Source organism: Octopus sinensis, linkage group LG9, assembly GCF_006345805.1.
Source record: "Octopus sinensis linkage group LG9, ASM634580v1, whole genome shotgun sequence".
Lineage (NCBI taxonomy): Eukaryota > Metazoa > Mollusca > Cephalopoda > Octopoda > Octopodidae > Octopus > Octopus sinensis.
The window spans coordinates 74,842,856-74,866,443 of NC_043005.1; the positions used below are offsets into that span (position 1 = coordinate 74,842,856).

A 23,588-nucleotide genomic window follows, 5' to 3' on the forward strand; every position below is an offset into this window, starting at 1 on the left:
GAAAATCATATGAGCCGGGAGTTTCTAGCGTCCAGAGTAAGCTACTTTTAAACCGAGAAAATGTTCTTCTCCCTCCTCTTCACATAAAGCTTGGCCTCATGAAACAATTTGTGGAGACATTTTCTAGGAAAAGCTCAAAAGGTTTTGAATATGTGAAGGCCAAATTTCCAAAAATCACCGAGGCAAAACTGAAGGAGGACGTATTCATAGGTCCGCAGATAAAAGAACTGAAGGACAACCACTTCATCACAGCACTGGATGAGATTGAGCTTAAAGCCTGGGAATCCTTCAAATGACTCTGTGAAAATTTCCTAGTCAACAAGAGATCTCTAGAGTTTAGAAATGGAGTGAAATGTCTTCTAGACTCCTACGCTGCAACGGGCTGTCGGATGTCACTAAAAGTCCATTTCCTTGATTCATATCTGAACTTTTTTGCAGAGAACCTTGGAGCAGTGTCTGATGAGCAAGGGGAATGCTTTCATCAAGACATTGCATCAATGGAACAACAATATCAAGGATTTTGAAATGCAGGAATGTTAGCTGGCTACTGTTGGATGGTATACAGGGATGAACCTGAGACAAAACACCATAGAAAGTCCAAATCCCAAAGATTTTAAGTTGTTATGCATTTGAGTGTATTCTAGCTTATTTGTACACAATAATTTTAATTTTGTACAATAAAAAGCCATGAAATTATCGTATCTTGTATTCAATATACTTTATATAGACATTCTTTACGTATCATATAAGTTAAAACAGCAGGCATCATTTACATGAAAATGTGACCTGATAGAGGAAATCGGACTTCAGATTCGTAATCAGCATCAAACTTTAACCCAGAAAAGTCAACCAGCAACTCTGGTGATTAAAAAAAGTTTCATTTTGTTGACCAGTGTAATTATTACGTCGAGTTCTTAGTATAAAAATTTGAAAATGTACAAAATATGATCTTTAACTTCGAATAAGTAAATTCATTATAACACTCTTCATACCAAAGTATATAATTTCACACTGCATGCAAATTACAATGATAATCTTTTCTACTCTAGGTACAAGATCCGAAATTTTGGGGGAGGGGGCCAGAAGATTAGATCGACTCCAGCACGCAACTGGTATATATTTATCAACCCTGAAAGGATAAAAGGCAAAGTCGACCTCGGCGGAATTTGAACTCAGAACGTAGCGGCAGACGAAATACCGCAAAGCATTTCGCCCGGGGGTGCTAACGTTTCTGCCAGCTCGCCGCCTTTCATAGATTGAATTATTGCGTAAAGATGACATTAGTATTTGTACACAATTATTTTATTAAAATTAATTATACGATAATTTAACTTGATTAATGTTTAACTTAATAGAATTTCGATGAACTAAACAAATTTCTTGTGATAAAAGGATGCGGATCTTTTCGGTTAGAACGGCAGTTTTTAAAAATAACTTCCACGTAACTAAACACTTTTAAACTTCGTATACTGGTAGAATGTGTTTATAAAACATCTTTTTCTCTTGGCTTTATTGAGAAAATTCTATAGTTTGTAAGATATTTGTTGTTTTTTTCTTCTTCAATTTCTGCAATTTCAACCAATCAGTGACGTCTATTGAGGTGAAAACATTCTGTGCCGTATGAATATGTCCCTCGTTTAAGAAACAGATTGGGTTTATTTACATTTCTGAAGAAAAAGATACCCTTCCACCCACCCATAACCCTAAAACAGATTGAAATGCAATAGATCGATACTACGGTCATAATTATGGGTGACAATTTCATATGACACCGCTAGAAAAAACTGCCGTTCAAACCGAAAAGATCCAAGGATGCTACAGAATGTACAACATATAATGAATCCAGTATTGTTGAGCAGCAATGCTAGTCTCATACTTTTTAAGGTTTATTATGACATTCTGTAACTCTTTTGAGCGTGCGTGTTTTTCAATTCTAGTTTCGTACTTTTTAAAGGCAACGCTTGTAATCTTTATATATAAAACTGTAGATGTGTGAGTGTCTGTCCCCTTCGATTTAGATTCCTAACTACTCCCACATTTTGCGGTGCAGTTTAACCAAAAACGGGTATCTTATAGTCGTGATTCATATCGAGCCCTTCTGGGTATTAGCGCGCGTCTACGATGAGTCTACGATTTTAAAAATAATTTACCATCATTTTTTTCCATTTTCATGCATATTTTTTTAAAGGGAAGTAACTCACTAAAAATGTCTACGATGAGTCAACGATTTAAAAAAAAATTTACCATCATATTTTTTCCATTTTTAATGCATTTTTTGCTATTTTTTGGCTATAACTCTCTAAAAGTGCTGTATAGTTATTTCCCTTACAAACCCGAGCAACGTCGGGCGATACTGCTAGTATTTTATATATGTACAGTATTTCTCCTAATGGTGTTGTAGCCTCTAATAAACTGACACCCAAGCGCCGACCAGTTGAAATGTACGATAAAATCGATAATAATTGTCGTATTTGTTTATTGTCATGCGGAGAGATACTGAACAGCAGCTAGTATATTATAAGCTGTACTATAAAGAAATGTATTTTAAAAAATATTGATAATATTAATTTTTAGAAAATCATTAGCAAAATCTAAAACGACATACTCTACAACGAAGAGAAGGCGAAAATGAGTAAGATAAAATTCTCGAAGGTAACTGCATGCCAAACTATCGCTCATTGGTTGATTGAATTGAAAGTTAACCAATAAAACGCGAGCACCATGCAAACGGCCACGGCCCCCTGTGAATTGAAAGTTAACCAATAAAACGCGAGCACCATGCAAACGGCCACGGCCCCCTGACACTTTCATTTGTAACTTAGGTATATATTGTCAGACACACAGTAGACTCGACTATAATTTCGTCTGCCGTTACGTTCTGAGTTCAAATTCCGCCGAGGTCGACTTTGCCTTTCATCCTTTCGGGGTCAATTAAATAAGTACCAGTTACGCACTGGGGTCGATATAATCAACTTAATCTGTTTGTCTGTCCTTGTTTGTCCTCTCTGTGTTTAGCCCCTTGTGGGTAATAAAGAAACATATAATATTTTGTTGTCGGTCACTGCGTGCCTGACAGATACATCCAGCGAAGAGTAACTTTTCTTCCTAATAGCAATCATGATTTTTCTCATTGGCAAAAAGGCTATACAAATTTACCGGTGGCGAATAAAGGCTGGAGGAAGGGACTTTACTCCACCAGCACTTATGAAAGATCATAATATAATACAGAGTAAAACTATTCTATGTCCCGTGACTAGGTCTAATGTGCTGAATGGATTAGAGAACGATCATAAGGTAATACTGACATAGAGGCAAACAATTTGATCATTAGTAATGTTTAATTAAATATGCGATTGAAGCCGTCCATATTTACATTCAATTTGTATTACAAATACTTTTGGGAAAGGAAATGAATAACTAATTAGTTTGTCTTACAAATTGCTAATTTTTGTCATGGGCGGGGAGCTGAAAGAATCGCTTGAGCGTCAGGGTGACGGGGCGGAATGCTTTGAGGTATATCTTCTAGTTCTTAGAGATCTGGGTTCGAGTAACAACGAACGCGATTTCGTCTCTCAGCCCTCAGAGCTCGATAAAACAAAATACCAATCTAGTACTGAAGTCGATGAGACAGATCGACACGATTGCCTAAATCAAAAAACGTGTTAATAGGAATCACTACATATTTTAGTTTATTGTTTCTGGCTCGTGTTATTTCTTTACTAGATAAAAAAAATATCGGGATCTTTTCGGTTTGAACGGCAGTTTTTTAAAAATAACTTCCACGTAACTAAACACTTTTAAACTTCGTATACTGGTAGAATGTGTTTATAAAACATCTTTTTCTCTTGGCTTTATTGAGAAAATTCTATAGTTTGTAAGATAATTGTTGTTTTTTTTTCTTCAATTTCTGCAATTTCAACCAATCAATGACGTCTATTGGAGGTGAAAACATTCTGTGCTGTATGAATATGTCCCTCGTTTAAGAAACAGATTGGGTTTATTTACATTTTGTGAAGAAAAAAAAGATACCCTTCCCCCCACCCCTAACCTAACTAATCCTAAATAACCCTAACCCTAAAACATATTGAAATGCAATTGATCGATATTAGGGTCATAATTATGGGTGACAATTTCATATGACACCGCTAGAAAAAACTGCCGTTCAAACCGAAAAGATCGAAAATGTCTTCTTAGTCTAAAATAGCTTCCATGTTTAATTGATAGCAAGGTAATATATTACATGTTTTGTTATTTTCTATGAATGTTAGCGCGCTGCTTTTGAACTGGCAGATATCTTTATATATAAAAGTGAAGTTGTGTGTCTGTCTCCTACGATTTAGATTCCTAACTACTCCCACATTTTGCGGTGCAGTTTAACCAAAAGCGGGTATCTTATAGTCGTGATTCATATCGAGCCCTTCTGGGTATTAGCGCGCGTCTACGATGAGTCAACGATTTAAAAAAAAATTTACCATAATTTTTTTCCATTTTTAATGCATTTATTTGCTATTTTTTGGCTATAACTCTCTAAAAATGCTTATATAGTTTTTTCCCTTACAAACCCGAGCAACGCCGGGCGATACTGCTAGTAATTCCTAAATGTAACAATGCTACAGAATTACTGAATAAAGTAACAATAAAAAACAACAAAAATATGCGAATAAATTGTACATGCTTTGTAAAATCTATTCGCTCCTCTTTTGTTGAAATGAAGTAAGCACGCAATGTTGAAAAGTCATGAACTTGTATAACCTACTTCGATTGAGTGAAAAAGACGATAACGATTTTAAGGGTTCGTTTAACACATACGATATAAATAGCAAGTTTTGTTTTTCTAAATTTTGATCTCATTATGAGAGATTTATTTGATGAATTAAATAGTTCACAATTTTTATTGATGAATATACTGATGCATTCATCAATGAACAACTTACTTTATGCAATCGTTCGAGTCGACAAGTGCTTAGTGGCCCAGATTTTTTTATTGCTTGCTAGCCACATGATCTTCCTCAATATTTTCAGATACAGATGTGTTCATAAGTGTGCAAATGTAGAGGAGTGGAGTAGGTTTTCATTAATCAGGCAACATGCTCGAGGGAAAAATAATCTGAAGTGGCTAAGCGCTTGGGAGAACTTTAAACCGAAGATTTTAGCCACCCATTGGCAAACACATTCTTCAAGTTTGAACATGAAATGAACTACGATGCAATGCTAGACAGTGTCTGACGTGATGAGAAACAATACGGAGTTTGTTACTCTGATCGAGCATTCACCAACAAAATAGAAAGTATTTGCTGACTTAGACATGATAACAGTAACATCGAAGCTGATGTTTGATGGTATCTTAACTCCGAAGGCAACCAAATGGATTGTACGTGATGTTTACTTTCAATGAATTTTCTTGATTATGATTTAGACATATTCGAATGCTCTTAAGAATCTGTACTGCCACAATAGGATAATAGACTCAGATAAAAGCACGGCATTTAATTTCTTCTTTAGACTACATCCTGGCTCCTAGCTTGAGGTATAGCGAAGGTTTTGATCGCCTTTTGCAGTAGCCAAACCGGACGCCCACTTTCTTAAACGTAACATACGTTCGGCTATAGCAAACACGGTCGGCACACTTCACATGCTCCACGTCACGCCACTGTCGACCATCGTTTGTGCTCAAAATACAAAGGATTTACCAAAGTCATTGTAATCAGCCCATTCTATAACATGGTCAGAAGATGGCTCAAGTTATAAAGCAAGATCTGGAAGATGTAAGGAATAAAGATGCAGTTGGCACCTTCAATGATAATATTATGCAGAATGCGGGGACATACGATCGTTTCGTCTCAGAAACTTATATTATCACAAAAGCAAAAGGGTCTTACAAGTATTGAAATGGGGATTGGAGAACAGTCATATTTGTTGCCAGTACAAGCAACAACAAACTAAAACCAAATATCACAACGGAATGGGAAATTTTCGAAGAACTATAAAGAAAAGGATATATAAAATTTACTGTTGGCAACGCCTACGACTAACTGGAAGGATGGAGCGTCTGTCTTAAAGACTTAAAGAATTAAAGTAAGTGATCTTTCTAATTTTCCCCACTTTCATACACCATCATTTTTACCCATGACGAGCAGTAGAAATGCACATAAGCTGGAATCGTCTTGGAAGCAAAGGATCACTAGATATAGGTGTGGTGGTTGTCAACAAGACAAGAATTTCCGAGACACGACCTTTCGCATCCCTATTGGATGGCTACCAAACATGGGTGTTTTAAAGCCAGCGATTTAACAATTTCTTCTGTCGGCCAACGTTGTGACTAGATAAGGTGTTGCAAATAAAAATAGTCAGCTTCCATAACTAAATAACCGGACTAAATAAATAAAAATACATAAATGATTAAATAAATAAAACTCTTCTGATCAAACTATTAAGATAGAATTTTTATTTTCGTGCAGTTGGTCTCTAGATGAACTCCACTCAAAATTCGGTCACTAACGACGCTTAAAATAACATGTTTGTTATTTGAGAGTTAAATCGAGTAAGTTCTTGAATTCAATGGAGAAAATAGTCAAAATAGCCAAGCATATATAATTATTTAATTAGCATGAATTATTTTAGTGAACGTGGTTAGAGCATCGGATCGCGGGTTCGAATCTCAGACCGGGCGATGTGTGTGTTTATGAGCAAAACACCTAAGGTTCACGCGGCTCCGGCAGAAGGTAATGGCGAACTTCTGCTGACTGTTTCGCCAGAACTTTCTCTCACTCTTTCCTCCTGCATCTTGCAGCTCACCGGCGTCCCGTCCAGTTGGGGAACCTATACGCCAAGGAAACCGGCAAACCGGCCCTTATGAGCCAGGCGCGCCTCGAGAAGGGTCAAACAACTTTTAGTGAACACTACACCAGTATTCTCAAGCTGGCATCTACAAATTATTCTTACAATCTCAATTATGTTTGAAACTGTCCATGCTTTTATTATGATAATTATCATCATTATCGTTAATCTTTCTACTATGGGCACTAGGGCTGAAATTTTAAGGGATGGGGCTAATCGATTACATCGACTTCAGTGCTCAACTGGTACTCATTTCATCCCCAAAAGGATGAACAGCAAAATCGACATCGGTAGGATTTCAACTCAGGGCATAAAGAGCTGGAAGAAATACTACTGAGCATTTCGTCCGGTTGCAGAATCGTTAACGTGAGAATATAGCAAAGAAAGAATATTACCTATTTCTTTACTACCCACAAGGGGCTAAACACAGAGAGGACAAACAAGGACAGACAAACGAATTAAGTCGATTATATCAATCCCAGTGTTTCACTGGTACTTAATTTATCGACCCCGAAAGGATGAAAGGCAAAGTCGACCTCGGCGGAATTTGAACTCAGAACGTAACGGCAGACGAAATACGGCTACGCATTTCGCCCGGCGTGCTAACGTTTCTGACAGCTCGCCACCTTAGGAAAGAACATTACCTTAACAGCGATTGCTTTAACCTCATTATATAACACAAGATACTCGAGTGTGGAAAGTAAGCAAAATCTACATGCTCACACATGCGTACAAATTTACATGGACACACACACGCGCGCGCATGCATACACACAATCTGCCAATTCCACATAAAAACTCGCACGCGCACGCACACACACACACACACACACACACACACGCACATACACATACACACACAAGCTCTCTCTCTCTCTCTCAGTCTATTCCTCGCACATGTTCACACATACACGCACATGTTGTGTCACATAATGTTAAGGTTGTTCCCATGGTAACAAGCAGTTATGACTTTTGGTACGTCGACCATGGACGTTACAGATTGACTAAAGTTATATTTTTATTATTAATTTCTAGAAAAATAAAAATATGAATGTGATTTTCGTTATCAGCATAGAAAATTATGTCATCAGTGTAGAAAATTTGAGAAAATTCTGAAGGTTACAAAGAATTTAAAACGACTGTTCCTTTTTACAGCGTGCAAGAATAGAAAAAGGCGCAGCAGTGGCTGTGTGGTAAGTAGCTTGCTTACCAACCACATGGTTCCAGGTTCAGTCCCATTGCGTGGCACCTTGGGCAGGTGTCTTCTAATATAGCCTCGGGCCGACCAAAGCCTTGTGAGTGGATTTGGTTGACGGAAACTGAAAGAAGCCCGTCGTATATATGTATATGTATATATATATGTGTGTGTGTATATGTTTGTGTGTCTGTGTTTGTCCCCCCAACATCACTTGACAACCGATGCTGGTGTGTTTACATCCCCGTAACTTAGCGGTTCGGCAAAATAGATCGATAGAATAAGTACTAGGCTTACAAAGAATAAGTCCAGGTGTCGATTTGCTCGACTAAAGGCGGTGCTCCAGCATGGCCACAGTCAAATGACTGAAACAAGTAAAAAAGTAAAAGAGAAAGAATCCTACGCTGTATCTTCTTGTACTGTCCTCTATTATTATTATTATTATTTGCTTTTTGAGGGTTAGAATAGTTAGAGCGTTCTTCCAACTCTTCGCGTTCCGAGTTCAAATTCCGCCGGAGACAACTTTATCTTCATCCCTCCTCGTTCGATAAACTAAACAGTTCTGGAGTCAATGGTTTCGGTTTAATCTGCACCCCATCAATATTCCTGGTCTTTTGCTAAAATTACAAACCATTATTATTATTGTTATTATTATTATTATTATTATTATTATTATTATTAGTTGTGGTTGTTGTTGTTATTATTATTATTCAGGCGGTGAGCTGGCAGAATCGTTACCGCGCCGGACAAAATGTTTAACGGCATTTCCCGTTAAAATGCCGCCGGGGTCGACTTTGCTTTTCATCCTTTGTGAGTCGATAAAATAAGTATCAGTTGAACAGTGAGGTCGATGTAATCGACTAGTCCTCTCACCCAATATTGCTAAATACTACAATTAGCCGTCATTTTTGAAGGCACGGGGCCCAGTTAGTGTATCTATAAAGACAATAAGCACACAGTTTGGAATCGGTGTGGCAACTGTACGCATAATTATTCACGAAGATCTGAACACGCGCAAAATTTATGCAAATGTTTGTTCCCATGGCACCCAATGACAAACATTGGCCGTAGCCTGGCTCCCTCATATCCAAGAAGGCCAGGTAAAGCAAGTGTACCGGAAAGTTCATTATGATCCCCTTTTCTGACAGCAAGGGAATAATCTACATCCACTAGGGTCCTTTTGGCCGGACGGTCAACAAAGAGAACTTTGTGGAGGTTTTGAGAGAGTTCTAGAAGGGATTTTGTCACAAAAGGCCTTGGTTCTTCTACTTGTGTTGGTGGCACCTGCACAATACAATGCATCAGTACACAATTCCATCCTGGTAACCAGCCATTGGACAGAGATGGGCATGAAAAATATCCCTCACTCTACAATCTACTTCTTGCTCCTCCTGACGTTTGGTTGTTCCCTAAGCAGAAGGAGAAACTCAGGAGCAATCATTTTGAACACACTGAGAAGATGAGGGAATCTATGGCAAGAGTTCTGGGCACCTTCACTTTGGAGGACTTCTATGGGGCTTTCACAAAATAGTTGGAGTACAATAAGTGTGGAGGCGCGTGGCTTAGTGATTAGGGTGTTAGCATCATGATCATAAGATTGTGGTTTCGATTCCTGGGCCGGGCGACGCGTTGTGTTCTTGAGCAAAACACTTCATTTCACGTTGCTCCAGTCCACTCAGCTGGCAAAAATGAGTAACGTTGCGATGGACTGGTGTCCCGTCCAGCTGGGGAACACATAGGCCATTGAAACCGGGAAACCGGGCCCGTGAGCTTGGCTAGGCTTTAAAAGAGCGCATTTAAGTGGAGGCGCGTGGCTTAGTGGTTAGGGTGTCAGCATCATGATCGTAAGATTGTGGTTTCGATTCTTGGGCTGGGCGACGCGTTGTGTTCTTGAGCAAAACACTTCATTTCACGTTGCTCCAGTCCACTCAGCTGGCAAAAATGAGTAGCGCTGCGATGAACTGGCGCCCCGTCCAGCTGGGGAACATACACCACTGAAACCGGGAAACCGGGCCCATGAGCCTGGCTAGGCTTTAAAAAGGCGCAAACAAAAAATAATAACAAGTGCATTGAAGTCAGAGGTTCCGACATTGAAAGAGTTTAGAGTTTTATACTTCTTTGAAATTAATAAATCTCTGTTCTGAAAAAGTTTTAAAAGTTGTGGAACGCATCTTGTAATTATTATTTAACATTTATTGCTTTTCACTAATTACACTGTTGATAGATTAATTTTACCATTTTACTAATTGAGAATCCCTTCAATCAAAACCCTGACTATGCCTTTAAATATGTTTGGTAGCCCTCATGTCTTCCGTTTGAGAGAAAGAGCAAGAAACAAATGTTGGCCTCAAACTAGATGGATATACAGTACTAGCATTATGACCCGTCGTTGCCGGGTCATAGTGGTAGCGCATGTATATATGTGTATATATATATATGTGTACATATTACATGTACATCTATATATATATACATCTACACATAAAATACAAAATACAAAGTTATATCTTGATATCGCTAGTGATAACAATACTCAAAATATATAACAGACTGGAACTGTAGGCCCGTCTCTTGCAATTTCGATCAATTGTATCTTGTCCTCCCTCTTGTATAGAAGCGTGGCTACAATCCAGCCTACCTCTACTGCTGAGGGTGGTGGTGGACATTTTTAATTTTTATCCGGGACGTCCTACGTCCCAGATATAAAGGTAAAAATAAAATATTTCCACTTTGCAAGGTTCGAGTCGAGTATTCCCTTGCACGCTCCGGTGACTCGGACCTTGCTTCTATTGTGGCGAATTTACCGCCTCTGGTTAGATATCTTTCATAGTCGCACCAAGACACTTTTTGATGGTGCTTTCCTCCAAGTGTTCAATTTTTTTTTCTCTACATTGTATACTTTACAGACAATAGTCTTTTCTTTAATTTAATTTTTTATTTCGTTTGGTGATTCACCGTCTTTGTCGGTGATCAATCTGAAATAGGTTTGTATTTCTTCCAATTTAATTTTAATGAGTTCGCGCCCACCGATGGCTGCAGCGAAATCCATTTTTGGACTTTCTTCTATCAAAGGCATTCTAACAAAAATGCTTCCGTGTAAACGGCGAAAATATTGTCAATTTCCCCAAACAGGGACACAATTCAATTTTTAAACAATAACTAAAACTCCTTCTCCCAAAGGGGGAGGGTTACAGTTTACAATTATTTAACAAATGCAACACAACAACTTTTCCCTTACGAGGAACCAACAAACGTGATAACAATAGTTAAACAGTAATAATGATAACAAACCTTACGGTGAATCAAAAAGCAGTACGCAGTTGAAGCTATAGTCCTTTATGTATAAGAAATCAATCAACAGCAGTACTCAGTAGAAGCGGCTGTTCGAGAAAACAGACATTACATACAGCCAAACTTCATATAGATACTTAATGCTAGCTAATTAGCAGATAATCTAATGTAAAAGCCGTGGTAAACGGTATGTGCACAGCTCCATCTGGACTATTCCATTTCTGCACGCTATTTTTTATTTTTAATTTATTCCCATTCATGTGAAACCACTTATTCAAGTTCAAGTCATTGATGCAATTTTATACCAATTGCTATTTTTACTTTTTTTATGTTACGATTATATTATACTTTAGTTTGATTTTAATTATTACTTACTACATATAATTCAATTGTTATTATTATCTCTAATGTTTATTGTTAAAGTGAAAGTATCTGACATAAAATAGAGAAATGTTTTTGTTTCACTTTTAACACGTAATACTGAAATAGTGGAGAAGATATGATATTGCTATGGGCTCGCTCTAGGCAAGAAGTTGAACATTTTTTTTGCCCATGAAACTACATAGACCCTAAGTAAGGCATATGTAAAATTTGAATGGAATTGGTTGTGTAGTTCTCAAGTTTTAGAAGATATGATATTGCTGTGGGCTCACCCTAGGCAAAAAGTTTTTTAAAAATTTTGCCGATGACACTCCCCGGACCCTAAGTAAGGCATGTGTAAAATTTGAATGAAATTGGTTGTGTAGTTCTCAAGTTTTAGGGAAACACACAGACAAACAGACACACACACACATTCTCAGTTTAATATATAGAGAGATGACTGAAGTTTGCATTTCGAGGAACCACACAAAGATAATAGCGTTGAGAGAATACCAAAATATGATTTCTTAATGTAGGCATAGCCTAGTAATTCTGAGGGGAGAGAGAGTTAGTCGGTTGGTATTTTATTATATGGATTCAGGAAGAATGAACGGTAAACTTGATCATGATCCAGAAATTTTGGCGGAGGAAAAACGACATAAGTACTTGACTTGTATTTATTTTATCAGTGGTAGATTGAGGAAAGTAAGGATTTTAACTCAAAATTTAAATAATTGTACTTAGGTTATCATGCTACACATTTAAGAGAGAGTAAATGACAGTGAATGTTGTTCAAGCTATTCATTTTCTTCTGAAGGTCATAAACGTGAATGGAGTATAATGGTTCTTAATTAAGATAGTAGAGTTAATACGTCGCCCAGTTTAACATCACAATCACCTGGACCTTGGAAATCTACTCTATTGCAAATATTCGGTTCAGGTACCTGGTCAGGGGGCAAATTTCTCCTTTCTTTCTTCTTGTCTCAGGGCCCCTGAAATAAGAAACATGTATGCTGCCTCTCCTCCTCTGATTAAACGATATGCTTTCCTATCTGCAACCTACCTACCTACCTACCTACCTACCTACCTACCTACCTACCTATCTACCTACCTACCTACATACATACATACATACATACATACATACATACATACTACATACATACATACATACATACATACATACCTATCTATCTATATACACATATACATATACATACATACATACATATATATATATATATATACATATATATATATATATATATATATATATATATATATATATATATATATATATATATATATATATATATATATATATATACACGCACGCACTCACAGACAGACAGACACACACACACCACACACACACATGTGTTTAATTTACAAGGAAAGATCCATAGAAACAGCTACCAGAGTAGCCAAATGCCACATAAGTGCCTCGGAAATTAGTGACCACGCTTGCATGGGTGATAATTCCGAGGAGAAGCGAGACGTATTTTGGAGAACATAAGAGTAATGGAAACTGGAGACAAACGCATATTTCGTTTTTCAGTGTCAACGACCATTGAAAAGGTTGCAAAGGCGCAACGGAAATATTTTTGAAAAAGTAAATAAGTAAATAAGTGGAAATCATTATATATATATATATATATATATAAACAAGAATCGAATACCAGTTTTCAGGATCTTCTGGCAGAGAAGTTATCGTTTGACTTGGTATAAGGAAGCTGGAAATGAAATATCGTGACATTCATACATTTACTGAGAACAATAGAAGATTAAATGAGGTGAAATAGCGCCGACCTAACTATAATCTAGTCTTTCTGAGAACTTGTTCCTGTTACAGTTCAAGTATTGACATAAAAAAGTGGCATCAAAGTCGATTCCGATTGAAGAATTCGGGAATTATTTACTTCGGCGCCTTACCCTATAATAGAAAGCAAGGTTTACGGTATCGGAAGAATATCGCCTTCTTCCATCATCTGTTTTGTTCTTCATGTAGTTCAGGCTTTCAGCAGGCGAAGAGAGAAGACTTCAAGTACAAATGCTATTTACAACTGGTTTATTTACAGGATTCACAGGATAGATGTGACCACGCTTGCATGGGTGATAATTCCGAGGAGAAGCGAGACGTATTTTGGAGAACATAAGAGTAATGGAAACTGGAGACAAACGCATATTTACAAATGCTATTTACAACTGGTTTATTTACAGGATTCACAGGATAGATGTGACCACGCTTGCATGGGTGATAATTCCGAGGAGAAGCGAGACGTATTTTGGAGAACATAAGAGTAATGGAAACTGGAGACAAACGCATATTTCGTTTTTCAGTGTCAACGACCATTGAAAAGGTTGCAAAGGCGCAACGGAAATATTTTTGAAAAAGTAAATAAGTAAATAAGTGGAAATCATTATATATATATATATATATATATATAAACAAGAATCGAATACCAGTTTTCAGGATCTTCTGGCAGAGAAGTTATCGTTTGACTTGGTATAAGGAAGCTGGAAATGAAATATCGTGACATTCATACATTTACTGAGAACAATAGAAGATTAAATGAGGTGAAATAGCGCCGACCTAACTATAATCTAGTCTTTCTGAGAACTTGTTCCTGTTACAGTTCAAGTATTGACATAAAAAAGTGGCATCAAAGTCGATTCCGATTGAAGAATTCGGGAATTATTTACTTCGGCGCCTTACCCTATAATAGAAAGCAAGGTTTACGGTATCGGAAGAATATCGCCTTCTTCCATCATCTGTTTTGTTCTTCATGTAGTTCAGGCTTTCAGCAGGCGAAGAGAGAAGACTTCAAGTACAAATGCTATTTACAACTGGTTTATTTACAGGATTCACAGGATAGATGTAGTGTGCAGCTCTCAGCTACCATCTTAAGCTGTGTGCATTGTGTAGTAGCTCCGTTAGTGCGGGCACATTGCCTCTGGAGATACACATGCAGAAAGCTTCAGCCAGTGGTGGTGTTCACAAAGTAGCGCCAAAAAGAGAGAGATTTGAATCTGGTTTTTTCCTTTATATAGTTTTCCATCGCGAGCCTTGTTGTGATCTCGTGCATGGCAAATGAATGCAGGTGAGGTCTCGCTGCAATCTCGGAGATGGCAATAGCTGCCGCAAGATCTCATCCAATATGGCGCTGGCTTCTTGTGACGCTACAACACCTATGAACTTTGTTAAGACAATATTTTGTTTTCTTCTGGACGCGCTATATTTTACGAATGAAAGAAAGTCAAGGAAGTAAAGGTAAATAGCATCTCTTGAACTGAGAAGTGAAACCGTATCACCGTCGTCTCAGATTACTCAACAATACTCACCGATGTTACTCATTTCTAAATGTTCAACATTGCAACAATACGATATTCTTTGTGCTGCAAATGCTACCAGAAGTAAGCTTCGGCAAAACAGGACTAAGACACCGTTTCAATTCCCAATTGCTAATAATATATCGTTGTAAATGCAGAATATATACCCGACTGAATAAAGTTACTGGTACTTTATTTAGTCTGGAAGCGATGGAAGGCAAAAGTTAAGACTGGTGAGATACAAAATTTGAAATCAAGACGGACAACTTATTTAATAACCAGTGATACTGAACTCTGTCCAACTTTTTTCGTTTCACCTAAAAATCAACCCTAAAAGCTGGCTAGATTCTGAAAATGACCAAAGAGCAACTCTATGGCGACCTCATCCCACTTGACTAACAAAATATATTTCTTTACTACCCACAAGGGGCTAAACACAGAGGGGACAAACAAGGACAGACAAAGGGATTAAGTTGATTATATCGACCTCAGTGTTTCACTGGTACTTAATTTATCGACCCCGAAAGGATGAAAGGCAAAGTCGACCTCGGCGGAATTTGAACTCAGAACGTAGCGGCAGACGAAATACTGCTAAGCATTTCGCCCGGCGTGCTAACGTTTCTGTCAGCTCGCCGCCTTAGCAGAAAAACTATTGCAAATTACTGGGTAGTCTACGACACCTTTAGTTATCGGCCAGCCTAGTCATCAATCACATAGGCACCGACTCCTGGGAGAATGAAGGCGCTCAATACTACGGATCCTGATGGAGGACAATAGTGGCACGACAGCTGATAAACTCAGGACAGCGATGATGAAACAGAATATGCGACACATCATGCCTAACACAAGTGCAAGATCTTGTTGGAAAACGAAGATGGTGATATGATCAGGGCCAGATTTATGGGGGTGCCAAATGTGTAAATGCCCCGGGCCCCCATCGACAATGGGCCCCCCTTAAATTGAGAGCTCCTTTCTACGAGGGATATGGTGCACTCGATACAGGGGGCCCCTTCACTTCCCAGCAATCTTGCATGAAGAGGCTATCTTCCAAAGATCTGGATTCTCTTTAATGATAAATAACCAAAGATTTTCTCCACTTTAGCGACAACAGTTTATAAAGTAAAAAAAAAAGCTAAAGAAAAGCGAATTCTACTTTAACGACACCAGTCCCTAAAAGTATGTGTGTGTTTGTTGTGTGTGTGAAGCTCATCTTTAAAAAACAATGTACACGATAACATTTCCAATCAGTTAAGATCAGAATCCATTAGAGCCAGTGCTTGGCACCGCATTGCTTGTGGGTGTATATTGAGAAATAGACGGAAAAATAAGTTTTATTGTCTCTAGTTCAATTCCTGTGTTATTGTCTCCAGTTCAATGCGACTGACCAATGATGATCTCAAACTGACCGTTTCCAAATAAAGGGGTGCACACGCACATATTTATTTATTGCTAGATAAACAAAGAGGGGACACCCCAGCGCATAACGGGTACTTATTTTAATCGTATGAATTCCCCCCGCTAATTGGATTTTTCTGTTTGGCTGCCAAGATTCCAAAAATTAAGTTTATTGAAAATTTTAAAATTTGGTGGATCTTTTCGGTTTGAACGGCAGTTTTTAAAAATAATTTCCACGTAACCAAACGCTCTTAAACTTCGTATACTGGTAGAATGTGTTTATAAAACATCTTTTTCTCTTGCCTTATTGAGAAAATTCTATAGTTTATAACATATTTGTTGTTTTTTTCTTCAATTTCTGCAATTTCAACCAATCAATGACGTCTATTGAGGTGAAAACATTCTGTGCCGTATGAATATGTCCCTCGTTTAAGAAACAGATTGGGTTTATTTACATTTGTGAAGAAAAAAAGATACCCTTCCCCCACTCCTAACGCTAACCCTAACCCTAAAACAGATTGAAATGCAATAGATCGATACTAGGAACATAATTATGGGCGACAATTTCATATGACACCGCTAGAAAAAACTGCCGTTCAAACAGAAAAGATCCAATTTGGTGAATCAATGTAGATTTCCGACCTGAATTGCTGAAGTTATTTCACTTTTTTCAAAAAAAAAAAAAAAAAAAAAAAATAGTTATAGAAGTTTAAATTGTGATCATTTTCAGCCAGTCAGGAAACAGAATTTGGAAGCTGTCACTTTGTGCGTGACTTCCCATTTTGTCAACATCATGAAAATAGCACTCGTGTTTTTATATGAAACCATAAACAAATGAATTACGCACGACATATAACCCCTCTCAATTAAGTAAAAAAAAATTTTGAAGTTTTGAGAAAAATTATTCTACACGTGGGTCTTTATACGATTATGCAAAAAAAGAGAGAAGAAAATAGTTGGGGTGCGCGATTTAAAGTCTATTTATCTGCTATTTTTAGCACACTTCACAACCACGTCAATGACGAAAAATCGAGTAAAGAACATGTATTTTGTAGTTTTAAGCATTCAGTATGCATTTAATGCGATAAACAGCACATTACAAATTAAATATTTCTCAAAAGAAACTTAGGGTAATTTTTTACTCGGTGTATGTGTATATGTATGTCTGAATGTATGTGTGTGTGTGTGTGTGTAAGTATGTGTATGTGTGTATGCATGTATGTATGGCCGATTCAGTGTAATTTTTTACTCGGTGTATGTGTATATGTGCTTCGTTAACTTCAAAAGAAATTCCCTCGTCATAAAATCGCTTCCTCTTAGTCTCTTTCGCTCTCATTACTTCAAATGTTCCCGCAAGCCCATATGTAAAAAAATAATAGTTTTTTACGGAAATCATCGACGGAAACGTGCTACTACAAACGAAAGATCGCCGAAACGGCGAACTTATAGCACACAGTTAACAGATTTATCCAAAAACAAAATAGCACATTACAAATTACATATTTTAAAAAATCAAACACCGGGTAACGGAGCAAGTCCTCTGCCCAAGTGTAGGACAAACCTCTACCTAGAACAAAACCTCCTCGGACAAAACCCCCATAGTTAAAGTATAAAAGCGAACAAAACCCCCTCGGTTATATTTTTCGGTTATTTTTCGTTTTTTCCCTCCTTTTACTTGTTTCAGTCATTAGTCTGTGGCCATGCTGGGGTACCGCCTTGAAGATTTTTAGTTGAACGTATCGCCCCCAGAATTTTTGTGTCCCTTTTACTTGTTGCCGTTATTAGACTGTGGCCATGCTGGGGCACCATCTCGAAGAATTTTTAGACGACTGTATGGAACCCAGAACTTTTTTTAAGCCAGGTCAAAATCACCTCTATGATATATTTCGTTTTTCGTTTGTTTTTTTTTTCCCCTTTATACCTGTTAAATCATTAGACTGCAGTAATGATGGGGCACCGCTTTGAAGAATTTCTAGTCGAATGTATCAACCCCAGAATTTTTGTTAGGTGATTTTCGACCAGCGCTTCAAGTTAAGTCTAGAAGGTCTCTCCACATGCTAGAAATAACAGTCAAATCTCTTGAATTTTTTTTTACAATTTCACATAAACGAAAATAAAACAAAAACAAAATTTGGGGATCTTTTCGGTTTGAACGGCAGTTTTTTCTAGCCGTGTCATATGAAATTGTCACCCATAATTATGACCCTAGAATCGATCTATTGCATTTCAACCTCTTTTAGGGTTAGGGTTAGGGGTGGGGGAAGGGTATCTTTTTTCTTCACAAATGTAAATGAACCCAATCTGTTTCTTAAACGAGGGACATATTCATACGGCACAGAATGCTTTTTAACTCAATAGACGTCATTGATTGGCTGAAATAGCAAAAATTGAAGGAAAAAAAACAACAAATATCTTACAAACTATAGAATTTTCTCAATAAAGCCAAGAGAAAAAGATGTTTTATAAACACATTCTACGAGTATACGAAGTTTAAAATGTTTTAGTTACCTAGAAATTATGTTAAAAACTGCCGTTCAAACCGAAAAGATCTAAATTTTGTGAGCGATACGATAGAGAGATAAAGTAGAAAGATTTTTTATTTTTTTAATGCGACTTCAATGTGTTTCAGAATGTGGAATACAATAAAATAACGAAGCGTCAGACAGCTATTCCGTCCCAGAAAAATACTTCTTCAATATTTGGCGGAGTTCTGATCGAAGTCCACCATTTAACCCTAACCTACCATTTGTCAAGTCATAACTTTTCTTATTTTTTGGTATTTTCACAATTTTTTTGCGAATTTGCGTTCTACACACTGTAGAATCTTGCATGATTACTCTTTTACTCTTTTACTTGTTTCAGTGATTTGACTGTGGCCATGCTGGAGCACCGCCTTTAGTCGAGCAAATCGACCCCAGGACTTATTTTCTGGAAGCCTATTATTTAATCTATCGGTCTCTTTTGCCGAACCGCTAAGTTACGGGGACGTAAACACACCACCATCGGTTGTCAAGCGATATTGTGGGGGACAAACACAGACACACAAACACATACACACATACATATATATATACATATATACGACGGGCTTCTTTCAGTTTCCCTCTACAAAATCCACTCACAAGGCTTTGGTCGGCCCGAGGCTATAGTAGAAGACACTTGCCCAAGGTGCCACTCAGTGGTAACGAACCCGGAACCATGTGGTTGAAAAGCAAGCTACTTACCACACAGCCACTCCTGCACCTGATTGTGCAAAAATATTTAAAACATGTTTTTCATCCCTTCCTCAAATCCTAAAATTTTTCGGGAAAGAGTTGTTTGGTTGGTGAGAGGGGGTTCTTACAATGAAGATATGTTATGAAGAGTTCGTTTTGATTTAGGGGCATGTAAGAGAAACGGCGTCTGTAGTAGTAATAACTGATGTTTCACTGCCACTAGATTCAATAAATTGAAACCAACAGCAATGGGGAATGTACAAAAACTAACTGGATTATCTTGATTTATACTGTCTTATTTTCTTCCAATTCTACTTTAATAAGTTAACAAAATGATGCCGTTGAAAAATGATATGTAAACTAGCTTAAGGTAACCTGCTCTACGCGCGGGTGAGGGTGTGGTTGTTACTTTCTGTTGATTCCTTTCTGTTTCTTATCGCCTCTCCTTTCTCTCTCACTTTCTCACTCTCTTACTCTTCTTTTCTCTCGGACTCTCCCTCGCTTTCTCTTACTCTCTATATTTCTCTATCTCTCTCTCGCCCATTTATAAAAAGCAAAAGATCTTGATTAAGTTGAGAAAGAAAATATTTTGAAAGATCAGTTATAAATATCAGACAGTAACAACGGAAAGCACACTTGCCTTTTGTACGTGCCACTATTTGAGCGATTAAAAATAAGGAAAAAAAGGGTTTCTTTGTTAAATTTAGTACTTATTTTGGGAATTTTTCGACGATTGACCATGCAAACGAAAGCTCTAAACACAGGCTACATGCAGCTGTAAATTTCTTTCAGAAAAAATGGAAACTATAAACAATCAAAAATAAAAGGCAAAAATACGTAAAAATGAAAAATTTTTTCAACTTCAAAAATCTTGCCTTAATTTTCAAAATTTCGAACCCATTTTCCGCGCTTAAATTACAAATCCGCTTCCACTTTACCATGTTGAAAATTTGATTGAAATCGGGCAAAAGGTGTCCAATCTAGACCCCCAAGTGTCCCCAAAAATCAATAAAATCCCTGTTTTCACAGCAAAGCAATCACTGTAGCGCCCCAAAAGTCTCCCAATCAATTTCTCACCTCAAGTTACCCCCTCCTGTAAATTTTAATCCTCTTCCAGCCCCTTTTAGATCCCTTTTTACATAAAAAATCCAACTTGTATCAACGTTCGCCTTCTTCATTTTATAGATTAGAAAAAGAAATCTATAATAATATCCTACTTCTTTACATTAACCTTTTCGTTTTGGTCATTCAGGGTAGTCAAGTTCCTTTTATGCCATTCACCATTTTTGTTGGTTTCATTTTCATTTATATTTTACCCAATATGACGGCAAAACAAAAGATCGCCTTAATTTTTTGAATATAATCTATGATTTTGTTTTCTATTAATATATTTCGATTTTTAAAAAAATATTCAAAAATATCTCTGTCTTTAATTTTTTGATGTACTACAGTTTGTTATTACTGTTATTTTCGTGTTGTTTTTTTAAAAAAGGAAGTATAGTTTTATCTGATGTTGCTTACCATATCATTTCCACTTTTGCAAAAATTTCACAGATAACAGTGGTTTAGAACCTGTCACTGTTGCTGGAGCTATCCTGATACTTTCTCTTCTAAACAATTTTGTTTTCAATTTTGTTTACAATAATGTTTTCTTTTGACACATTCTACCAGTATACGAAGTTTCAAATTTTTTAGTTAACTAGGAAAATCTGGCCTTCAAAATGAAAAGATCCCATTGAAATACAAAAGATCGATAATAGGGTCATAATTATGGGTGACAATTTCATATGACACCGCTAGAAAAAACTGCCGTTCAAACCGAAAAGATCCCATGATTTACAGGGAAAATGATTTTCACATCATTCATTAGCCAATAAAAGTGTATCATTACACTGAATATGAAATTAATTCGAACAGAATTGATGCTGGCAGCCAAATCGACTAGATCCATGACAGCTAAATCTCCCTCAAATCATACACCGCCTTCCTAGAAAAAGTACACCGGTTAATGCGATCCTATTTGCACTATAATTCTGATATAAAAATAAATAAATAAAACGAGGCAGGATTGCTACAGCTGGAATGCCTTTGATCGTCTGTCTACTCGGCCAGGACTGAACTGGCTCTAAACAATAAGAATAATGATTAAAAATAACACAGTTTCATCCATTCTTTCCCCCACCTTCCATCCTTTTTCCTATTTGCTCAGTTTCTCTCTTCTCTTTCTCTCTATCTCGTTCCTACTTCCTTTCTTTGTTTTCTTTCCTTTTGGTCTGTTTTTCTTTACTTCTGTAAACAAATGTTGGTGGCAGAAAGTGAGAGAGAGAGAGAGAGGGGGTAGATAAGGCTAATAAGACAAGGAAGGAGAGATTCTGTGTGTGTATGTGTGTGAGAGAGTGAGTTTGTGAATGCAGAAGTATGAGTGAGTCAGTGTGACAACAAACAGAAACGAAAGTAAACATTAACATTAACAAAACAAGAATGACAGGGAGTGGACAAGCCTTTCCTCTCGTTTTTAGCAGTATCGTACTTAAAAACGATTTAGCTTCAAGTAAAACGCCTAAGCAGCGTACGTTCTTTACACAAAGAAAACGATTTGTATTAATCGTTCTGAGTCTTTGGCAACCATTGAGTGAACCAAGTTCCGTTGACGAGGTCCAATAAGTGTAAACATGGCTGGAGTCGTTGCCCATGTAGCCAAAGCTCAAGTACACTTCCTACCATATGAATATCTCTATTTGATTTTATGGAGGGTGGGGTAACACATCCCAGCCGAGCTGCAGCAATTTTTGTTTGGTCCCCAGAGCATCAAGTGCCAAAAATGAACTTTCTTATCTTCCATTTTAAAGGGTTACAGAATTAACACAGGTTATAGGAACATAAACCTTCTTCCACGAAAAGATAGCTTAAACTATAATCTAAATGGAGGTGTAGTCAAATCCTATTTTATGGACTCAACCACGTTCTAAAATAAGTCGAAAGGGAAGCTACTATAAATCGGCACGAACTTTACGGACAACCCAATATTAATTTATTATATGATATCAAAATTTTCGTTGATCGAAAACTACGGCCAAGTAAAACTTTTGTCAGTGAACAGGTCGAGCGACGAAAAAGTTTGACACTATATTGCAAGTAAATATTTGAGTGAAGTTGACAATCTTCACTCAAATATTTGAGTGAATATTTGCTGCAATCGATTTACTCTGTAATTATTCACTTCATACATTATTTCAGTCAATAAGTTCTGATACTCTTTCCGAAAGTAATTCTCCAAATCTTAATCTTTTTAAAAAAGTTTTTTGGCCTTCGACTTTTATCAGAAACACAGACATGGCTGTGTCGTTAACAAGTTTGCTTTACTTCTTCTTGAATTCGGGTTCTATCTCACTGCGCGGTCTTAGGCAAGTGTATTCTACAAAAACTATGGGCTGACCAATGCCTTGTGAGTAAATTTGGTAGACGGAAACTGAATGAATCTGAATGGAAGCCCGTCGTATATGCGTGTGTGCAATTTGGCAGCCGGTGTAAGTTTACTTACGTCCTCATATCTTACCATTTCAGCAAAAGAAACTGATGAAATAGGTACAAGACTTAAAGCAAACAAACGAATACTAAATCCTTCAAGACGATGCCCCAGTATGGTCGCAGTCCATACTGACCTAGGGCTAGATAGCAGCCCCAACAATAATCATATAGATAGAAATATTATTATTTCTAAACCTCTCAAAGAGAGATATTCAGCAACAGTACATTAAAGTAAAGGCTATTTGCCAACATAATGTGGCAGTCCTGGGTGGGACGAATGTTACTGTTGTTTAGCCCCAGGAAACGTCGTTTCCAGCTGGCTATACGACACAATATCTGTGCCCTTATATTTTCGGACAGGGGAGCTCAGCACCCCCATCCAGCACAAAGCAACATCTGTGGATAGGTTTCTGGGTTATTGCTCTTTATCAGCACAA

At 37.3% G+C, this 23,588-nt stretch overlaps 1 protein-coding gene across 1 annotated transcript in view; it reads left to right on the plus strand.

Moving 5' to 3' along the window:
* Positions 1 to 5,027: 5,027 nt before the first annotated feature.
* Positions 5,028 to 23,588, plus strand: part of LOC115215821 (chitinase-3-like protein 1) — a 93,867-nt gene continuing 75,306 nt past the window's right edge. Inside the window, exon 1 of the mRNA XM_036506036.1 lies at positions 5,028 to 6,075. The gene's annotated coding sequence lies outside the window, so the exon portion shown is untranslated. The remainder of the gene's footprint in view (positions 6,076 to 23,588) is intronic.